This window comes from Aquarana catesbeiana, linkage group LG06 (genome assembly GCF_042186555.1).
Source record: "Aquarana catesbeiana isolate 2022-GZ linkage group LG06, ASM4218655v1, whole genome shotgun sequence".
In the NCBI taxonomy this organism is placed as follows: domain Eukaryota; kingdom Metazoa; phylum Chordata; class Amphibia; order Anura; family Ranidae; genus Aquarana; species Aquarana catesbeiana.
In genome coordinates this window covers 2,599,019-2,608,569 of record NC_133329.1, presented here as the reverse complement: position 1 = coordinate 2,608,569, position 9,551 = coordinate 2,599,019, and positions in this window count along the sequence as shown.

Sequence of the window (9,551 nt, the reverse complement as noted above, 5' to 3'; positions counted from 1 at the left end):
GAGGGGGATTGGTCGGTGTGGGTGGAGCTCGGTGTGGGTGGAGGGGGATTGGTCGGTGTGGGTGGAGCTCGGTGTGGGTGGAGGGGGATTGGTCGGTGTGGGTGGAGCTCGGTGTGGGTGGAGGGGATTGGTCGGTGTGGGATTGGTCGGTGTGGGTGGAGCTCGGTGTGTGGAGGGGGATTGGTCGGTGTGGGATTGGTCGGTGTGTGGGTGGAGCTCGGTGTGTGGGTGGGTGGAGGGGGATTGGTCGGTGTGGGATTGGTCGGTGTGTGGGTGGGTGGAGGGGGATTGGTCGGTGTGGGTGGAGCTCGGGTGGGTGGAGGGGGATTGGTCGGTGTGGGTGGAGCTCGGGTGGGTGGAGGGGAATTGGTCGGTGTGGGTGGAGCTCGGGTGGGTGGAGGGGGATTGGTCGGTGTGGGTGGAGCTCGGGTGGGTGGAGGGGGATTGGTCGGTGTGGGTGGAGCTCGGGTGGGTGGAGGGGGATTGGTCGGTGTGGGTGGAGCTCGGGTGGGTGGAGGGGGATTGGTCGGTGTGGGTGGAGCTCGGTGTGTGGGTGGGTGGAGGGGGATTGGTCGTGTGGGTGGAGCTCGGTGTGTGGGTGGGTGGAGGGGGATTGGTCGGTGTGGGTGGAGCTCGGTGTGTGGGTGGGTGGAGGGGGATTGGTCGGTGTGGGTGGAGCTCGGTGTGTGGGTGGGTGGAGGGGGATTGGTCGGTGTGGGTGGAGCTCGGGTGGGTGGAGGGGGATTGGTCGGTGTGGGTGGAGCTCGGTGTGGGTGGAGGGGGATTGGTCGGTGTGGGTGGAGCTCGGTGTGTGGGTGGGTGGAGGGGGATTGGTCGGTGTGGGTGGAGCTCGGTGTGTGGGTGGGTGGAGGGGGATTGGTCGGTGTGGGTGGAGCTCGGTGTGTGGGTGGGTGGAGGGGGATTGGTCGGTGTGGGTGGAGCTCGGTGTGTGGGTGGGTGGAGGGGGATTGGTCGGTGTGGGTGGAGCTCGGGTGGGTGGAGGGGGATTGGTCGGTGTGGGTGGAGCTCGGTGTGGGTGGAGGGGGATTGGTCGGTGTGGGTGGAGCTCGGTGTGTGGGTGGGTGGAGGGGGATTGGTCGGTGTGGGTGGAGCTCGGTGTGTGGGTGGGTGGAGGGGGATTGGTCGGTGTGGGTGGAGCTCGGGTGGGTGGAGGGGGATTGGTCGGTGTGGGTGGAGCTCGGTGTGTGGGTGGGTGGAGGGGGATTGGTCGGTGTGGGTGGAGCTCGGGTGGGTGGAGGGGGATTGGTCGGTGTGGGTGGAGCTCGGTGTGGGTGGAGGGGGATTGGTCGGTGTGGGATTGGTCGGTGTGGGTGGAGCTCGGTGTGTGGAGGGGGATTGGTCGGTGTGGGATTGGTCGGTGTGTGGGTGGAGCTCGGTGTGTGGGTGGGTGGAGGGGGATTGGTCGGTGTGGGATTGGTCGGTGTGTGGGTGGGTGGAGGGGGATTGGTCGGTGTGGGTGGAGCTCGGGTGGGTGGAGGGGGATTGGTCGGTGTGGGTGGAGCTCGGTGTGTGGGTGGGTGGAGGGGGATTGGTCGTGTGGGTGGAGCTCGGTGTGTGGGTGGGTGGAGGGGGATTGGTCGGTGTGGGTGGAGCTCGGTGTGTGGGTGGGTGGAGGGGGATTGGTCGGTGTGGGTGGAGCTCGGTGTGTGGGTGGGTGGAGGGGGATTGGTCGGTGTGGGTGGAGCTCGGTGTGTGGGTGGGTGGAGGGGGATTGGTCGGTGTGGGTGGAGCTCGGGTGGGTGGAGGGGGATTGGTCGGTGTGGGTGGAGCTCGGTGTGGGTGGAGGGGGATTGGTCGGTGTGGGATTGGTCGGTGTGGGTGGAGCTCGGTGTGTGGAGGGGGATTGGTCGGTGTGGGATTGGTCGGTGTGTGGGTGGAGCTCGGTGTGTGGGTGGGTGGAGGGGGATTGGTCGGTGTGGGATTGGTCGGTGTGTGGGTGGGTGGAGGGGGATTGGTCGGTGTGGGTGGAGCTCGGGTGGGTGGAGGGGGATTGGTCGGTGTGGGTGGAGCTCGGTGTGTGGGTGGGTGGAGGGGGATTGGTCGGTGTGGGTGGAGCTCGGTGTGTGGGTGGGTGGAGGGGGATTGGTCGGTGTGGGTGGAGCTCGGGTGGGTGGAGGGGGATTGGTCGGTGTGGGTGGAGCTCGGTGTGTGTGTGGGTGGGTGGAGGGGGATTGGTCGGTGTGGGTGGAGCTCGGTGTGTGGGTGGGTGGAGGGGGATTGGTCGGTGTGGGTGGAGCTCGGTGTGTGGGTGGGTGGAGGGGGATTGGTCGGTGTGGGTGGAGCTCGGTGTGGGTGGAGGGGGATTGGTCGGTGTGGGATTGGTCGGTGTGGGTGGAGCTCGGTGTGTGGAGGGGGATTGGTCGGTGTGGGATTGGTCGGTGTGTGGGTGGAGCTCGGTGTGTGGGTGGGTGGAGGGGGATTGGTCGGTGTGGGATTGGTCGGTGTGTGGGTGGGTGGAGGGGGATTGGTCGGTGTGGGTGGAGCTCGGGTGGGTGGAGGGGGATTGGTCGGTGTGGGTGGAGCTCGGTGTGTGGGTGGGTGGAGGGGGATTGGTCGGTGTGGGTGGAGCTCGGTGTGTGGGTGGGTGGAGGGGGATTGGTCGGTGTGGGTGGAGCTCGGTGTGTGGGTGGGTGGAGGGGGATTGGTCGGTGTGGGTGGAGCTCGGTGTGGGTGGAGGGGGATTGGTCGGTGTGGGTGGAGCTCGGTGTGTGGGTGGGTGGAGGGGGATTGGTCGGTGTGGGTGGAGCTCGGTGTGGGTGGAGGGGGATTGGTCGGTGTGGGTGGAGCTCGGTGTGGGTGGAGGGGGATTGGTCGGTGTGGGATTGGTCGGTGTGGGTGGAGCTCGGTGTGTGGAGGGGGATTGGTCGGTGTGGGATTGGTCGGTGTGTGGGTGGAGCTCGGTGTGTGGGTGGGTGGAGGGGGATTGGTCGGTGTGGGATTGGTCGGTGTGTGGGTGGGTGGAGGGGGATTGGTCGGTGTGGGTGGAGCTCGGGTGGGTGGAGGGGGATTGGTCGGTGTGGGTGGAGCTCGGTGTGTGGGTGGGTGGAGGGGGATTGGTCGGTGTGGGTGGAGCTCGGTGTGTGGGTGGGTGGAGGGGGATTGGTCGGTGTGGGTGGAGCTCGGGTGGGTGGAGGGGGATTGGTCGGTGTGGGTGGAGCTCGGTGTGTGTGTGGGTGGGTGGAGGGGGATTGGTCGGTGTGGGTGGAGCTCGGTGTGTGGGTGGGTGGAGGGGGATTGGTCGGTGTGGGTGGAGCTCGGTGTGTGGGTGGGTGGAGGGGGATTGGTCGGTGTGGGTGGAGCTCGGTGTGTGGGTGGGTGGAGGGGGATTGGTCGGTGTGGGTGGAGCTCGGTGTGGGTGGAGGGGGATTGGTCGGTGTGGGATTGGTCGGTGTGGGTGGAGCTCGGTGTGTGGAGGGGGATTGGTCGGTGTGGGATTGGTCGGTGTGTGGGTGGAGCTCGGTGTGTGGGTGGGTGGAGGGGGATTGGTCGGTGTGGGTGGAGCTCGGGTGGGTGGAGGGGGATTGGTCGGTGTGGGTGGAGCTCGGTGTGTGGGTGGGTGGAGGGGGATTGGTCGGTGTGGGTGGAGCTCGGTGTGTGGGTGGGTGGAGGGGGATTGGTCGGTGTGGGTGGAGCTCGGTGTGTGGGTGGGTGGAGGGGGATTGGTCGGTGTGGGTGGAGCTCGGTGTGTGGGTGGGTGGAGGGGGATTGGTCGGTGTGGGTGGAGCTCGGTGTGTGGGTGGGTGGAGGGGGATTGGTCGGTGTGGGTGGAGCTCGGTGTGGGTGGAGGGGGATTGGTCGGTGTGGGTGGAGCTCAGTTTGTGGGTGGAGCTCAGTGTAGGTATCAGAACTGTCCTATGCCGTCATTGATCCGGATTTCACTCGGCAGGTCCTCACGGCGGCTGGAAGCAGCTCCAAGATCGATGTGTTCACCAACTTCCGGTACCGCGCCTTCTCTCTGACCTTCACATGACCTGGCCCCTCCCATTTCTTGTGTTTTTTTTATGTTTTCTTCTTTTTATAATAAAACGAATGAACTTTCCCCGTCTGTGTCGTTCTTTCTCTGGCTTTCAAGGGATGATCGGCGCCACCTGCTGGCAGATGACAGAAACTTCAAAATATCTGATAGAAGGTGCCTAGCCAATCGTATGGCTGCTTTATCCTTGTGTAGATGAGATTGGTGGATGATTTACCTTCAGTGAAGTCGCGGTGTACACCCCGCCTCCAATCCCTGGAAAAGTGATCAGACCGGACACTTTGTCCAATCACTGGAGGCTTCTGGTGTCTGCAGCATGGCTGCCACTAGAAATCACAGAACCCCCTACCACTATAAAATGTAACCCTTTATCTGCCTCAATCCCAGCACTTCATCCTCCCCCGCCCCCAACACTTAACCCTTTTTCTTCCACCAATCCCAACACTAAAATGGACCCCTGGCAAAACTGGTTCAATAACCCCCTGTGGGTGGTAAGTCCTACATCTGCTGAGGGATCATCCAACCCATCCACCAACAGGTGGGACGCCGGATAAAATATTAGAAGAGTCCACATCACTTAAAAAATTATTAGTAGGATCCAATCAAACACCAACGCGTTCTGGGGGGGCGCAAACTACTACCCCTTTCCCCAGGGCTACAGAAAAGTACAGATATAAGAGATGTTATGAATGTATCTTCATGTAATTATAATACAAGGGAACGAACCCCACATTTTAATGGTATAAATAAAAGTATTCTACTGAAGCAGCTTTTCAGGTGAATTAGGACCAATAATCTTCAAGGAAAATTCTCCATAATTGTCACATGACCCGGCTCTCTCCCAGCCTGTCTGCAGGTCACATGACCCGGCTCTCTCCCAGCCTGTCTGCAGGTCACATGACCCGGCTCTCTCCCAGCCTACCTGCAGGGAAACAAGCAGGAGGAGCTTCTAGTCCTCCTCTGCAGGTCACATGACCCGGCTCTCTCCCAGCCTACCTGCAGGGAAACAAGCAGGAGGAGCTTCTAGTCCTCCTCTGCAGGTCACATGACCCGGCTCTCTCCCAGCCTACCTGCAGGGAAACAAGCAGGAGGAGCTTCTAGTCCTCCTCTGCAGGTCACATGACCCGGCTCTCTCCCAGCCTACCTGCAGGGAAACATAAGCAGGAGGAGCTTCTAGTCCTCCTCTGCAGGTCACATGACCCGGCTCTCTCCCAGCCTACCTGCAGGGAAACATAAGCAGGAGGAGCTTCTAGTCCTCCTCTGCAGGTCACATGACCCGGCTCTCTCCCAGCCTACCTGCAGGGAAACATAAGCAGGAGGAGCTTCTAGTCCTCCTCTGCAGGTCACATGACCCGGCTCTCTCCCAGCCTACCTGCAGGGAAACATAAGCAGGAGGAGCTTCTAGTCCTCCTCTGCAGGTCACATGACCCGGCTCTCTCCCAGCCTACCTGCAGGGAAACAAGCAGGAGGAGCTTCTAGTCCTCCTCTGCAGGTCACATGACCCGGCTCTCTCCCAGCCTACCTGCAGGGAAACAAGCAGGAGGAGCTTCTAGTCCTCCTCTGCAGGTCACATGACCCGGCTCTCTCCCAGCCTACCTGCAGGGAAACATAAGCAGGAGGAGCTTCTAGTCCTCCTCTGCAGGTCACATGACCCGGCTCTCTCCCAGCCTACCTGCAGGGAAACAAGCAGGAGGAGCTTCTAGTCCTCCTCTGCAGGTCACATGACCCGGCTCTCTCCCAGCCTACCTGCAGGGAAACAAGCAGGAGGAGCTTCTAGTCCTCCTCTGCAGGTCACATGACCCGGCTCTCTCCCAGCCTACCTGCAGGGAAACATAAGCAGGAAGAGCTTCTTCTAGTCCTCCTCTGCAGGTCACATGACCCGGCTCTCTCCCAGCCTACCTGCAGGGAAACAAGCAGGAGGAGCTTCTAGTCCTCCTCTGCAGGTCACATGACCCGGCTCTCTCCCAGCCTACCTGCAGGGAAACATAAGCAGGAAGAGCTTCTTCTAGTCCTCCTCTGCAGGTCACATGTTCAACATAAAAAAAAAACAGGCTTTGGAATACAGAGTAAAAATAATATCAATAAACTGTTTTAACTTGTCACACAATTATATATTTGAAATCAAATCTTTATTATTTTTTGGCGTTAACATGGTGTGGGCGGATTTCTGCCAGTCACAGGCTGTGGCACACCCCCTCCAGCCTTTGTCTTAGAATAAGAGGGAGGTGAAGCCTCCATCAATCTACATGTAATATCCCCACCCCCATTGTATTCAGTTGGTTAGTGGGCACGGAGGAGGCGGAAGGAGGGAGTGGCCTGTCTGTTTATACGCCCACATGTGTGGCTCTATAGTCACATGGGCTGCTCAGATGTGATAGGGAGGAAATGCTCAGCATAGAAACTCACTGAGAACTGAGCATGTGCAGAGCTGCCACCACAGCTGCACAATCCCTAAACTGCAGTGGGGACATGGACAGGAGGGGGAGATCAACCAAAATACAGCAAAAGGAATCTGATAGTGACTGACTGAGTGTGAACAGCACAGAATACAACAATTATTGATAGATTTCTATGATTTGGGTTCAGTGACACTTTAGATCTGTGTTGCAGGCCTTGTTCTCCACTGCGCCCCGTCCTCCACTGCGCCCCGTCCTCCACTGCGCCCCATCCTCCACTCTGCACCTCGTCCTCCACTGCGCCCCGTCCTCCACTGCGCCTCGTCCTCCACTGCACCTCGTCCTCCACTGCGCCCCGTCCTCCACTGCGCCCCGTCCTCCACTGCGCCTCGTCCTCCACTGCGCCCCGTCCTCCACTGCGCCCCGTCCTCCACTGCGCCCCGTCCTCCACTGCACCTCGTCCTCCACTGCGCCCCGTCCTCCACTGCGCCTCGTCCTCCACTGCGCCCCGTCCTCCACTGCGCCTCGTCCTCCACTGCGCCCCGTCCTCCACTGCGCCCCGTCCTCCACTGCGCCCCGTCCTCCACTGCACCTCGTCCTCCACTGCGCCTCGTCCTCCACTGCGCCCCGTCCTCCACTGCGCCCCGTCCTCCACTGCGCCCCGTCCTCCACTGCGCCTCGTCCTCCACTGCGCCCCGTCCTCCACTGCGCCCCGTCCTCCACTGCGCCCCGTCCTCCACTGCACCTCGTCCTCCACTGCGCCTCGTCCTCCACTGCGCCCCGTCCTCCACTGCGCCTCGTCCTCCACTGCGCCCCGTCCTCCACTGCGCACCGTCCTCCACTGCGCCCCGTCCTCGGCGCCTCGTCCTCCACTCTGCACCTCGTCCTCCACTCTGCACCTCGTCCTCCACTGCGCCCTGTCCTCCACTGCGCCCCGTCCACCACTGCGCCCCGTCCTCGGCGCCTCGTCCTCCACTGCGCCCCGTCCTCCACTGCGCCTCGTCCTCTGCGCCTCGTCCTACACTGCGCCCCGTCCTCCACTGCGCCTCGTCCTCCACTGCGCCCCGTCCTCCACTGCGCCCCGTCCTCCACTGCGCCTCGTCCTCGGCGCCTCGTCCTCCACTGCGCCCCGTCCTCCACTGCGCCCCGTCCTCCACTGCGCCCCGTCCTCCACTCTGCACCTCGTCCTCCACTGCGCCTCGTCCTCCACTGCGCCTCGTCCTCCACTGCGCCCCGTCCTCCACTGCGCCCCGTCCTCCACTGCGCCCCGTCCTCCACTGCGCCCCGTCCTCCACTGCGCCCCGTCCTCCACTGCGCCCCGTCCTCCACTGCGCCCCGTCCTCCACTGCGCCCCGTCCTCCACTGCGCCTCGTCCTCCACTGCGCCTCGTCCTCCACTGCGCCCCGTCCTCCACTGCGCCCCGTCCTCCACTGCGCCCCGTCCTCCACTGCGCCTCGTCCTCCACTGCACCTCGTCCTCCACTGCGCCCCGTCCTCGGCGCCTCGTCCTCCACTCTGCACCTCGTCCTCCACTCTGCACCTCGTCCTCCACTGCGCCCCGTCCTCCACTGCGCCCCGTCCTCGGCGCCTCGTCCTCCACTGCGCCCCGTCCTCCACTGCGCCTCGTCCTACACTGCGCCTCGTCCTCCACTGCGCCCCGTCCTCCACTGCGCCCCGTCCTCCACTGCGCCTCGTCCTCCACTGCGCCTCGTCCTCCACTGCGCCTCGTCCTCCACTGCGCCCCGTCCTCCACTGCGCCCCGTCCTCCACTGCACCTCGTCCTCCACTGCGCCCCGTCCTCGGCGCCTCGTCCTCCACTCTGCACCTCGTCCTCCACTGCGCCCCGTCCTCCACTGCGCCCCGTCCTCCACTGCGCCCCGTCCTCGGCGCCTCGTCCTCCACTGCGCCTCGTCCTCTGCGCCCCGTCCTCCACTGCGCCCCGTCCTCCACTGCGCCCCGTCCTCCACTGCGCCCCGTCCTCCACTGCGCCCCGTCCTCCACTGCGCCCCGTCCTCCACTGCGCCTCGTCCTCGGCGCCTCGTCCTCCATTGCGCCCCGTCCTCCACTGCGCCTCGTCCTCCACTGCGCCTCGTCCTCCACTGCGCCTCGTCCTCGGCGCCTCGTCCTCCACTGCGCCCCGTCCTCCACTGCGCCTCGTCCTCCACTGCGCCTCGTCCTCCACTGCGCCTCGTCCTCCACTGCGCCTCGTCCTCCACCGCGCCTCGTCTTCCACCGCGCCTCGTCCTCCACCGCGCCTCGTCCTCCACTTCGCCTCGTCCTCCACCGCGCCTCGTCCTCCACCGCGCCTCGTCCTCCACCGCACCTCGCACCTCGTCCTCCGCGGCGCCTCATCCTCCACTGCGCCTCGTCCTCCACTGCGCCCCGTCCTCCACTGCGCCCCGTCCTCCACTGCGCCCCGTCCTCCACTGCGCCTCGTCCTCCACTGCGTCTCGTCCTCCACTGCGCCTCGTCCTCCACTGCGCCCCGTCCTCCACTGCGCCTCGTCCTCCACTGCGCCTCGTCCTCGGCGCCCCGTCCTCCACTGCGTCTCGTCCTCCACTGCACCCCGTCCTCCACTGCGCCTCGTCCTCCACTGCGCCTCGTCCTCGGCGCCTCGTCCTCCACCGCGCCTCGTCCTCCACCGCGCCTCGTCCTCCACCGCACCTCGCGCCTCGTCCTCCGCGGCGCCTCATCCTCCACTGCGCCTCGTCCTCCACTGCGCCCCGTCCTCCACTGCGCCCCGTCCTCCACTGCGCCCCGTCCTCCACTGCGCCCCGTCCTCCACTGCGCCTCGTCCTACACTGCGCCCTGTCCTCCACTGCGCCCCGTCCTCCACTGCGCCTCGTCCTCCACTGCGCCTCGTCCTACACTGCGCCCCGTCCTCCACTGCACCTCGTCCTCGGCGCCTCGTCCTACACTGCGCCCCGTCCTCCACTGCGCCCCGTCCTCCACTGCGCCTCGTCCTCCACTGCGCCTCGTCCTCCACTTCGCCTCGTCCTCCACTGCGCCCCGTCCTCCACTGCGCCCCGTCCTCCACTGCGCCTCGTCCTCCACTGCGCCCCGTCCTCCACTGCGCCCCGTCCTCCACTGCGCCCCGTCCTCCACTGCGCCTCGTCCTCCACTGCGCCTCGTCCTCCACTGCGCCTCGTCCTCCACTTCGCC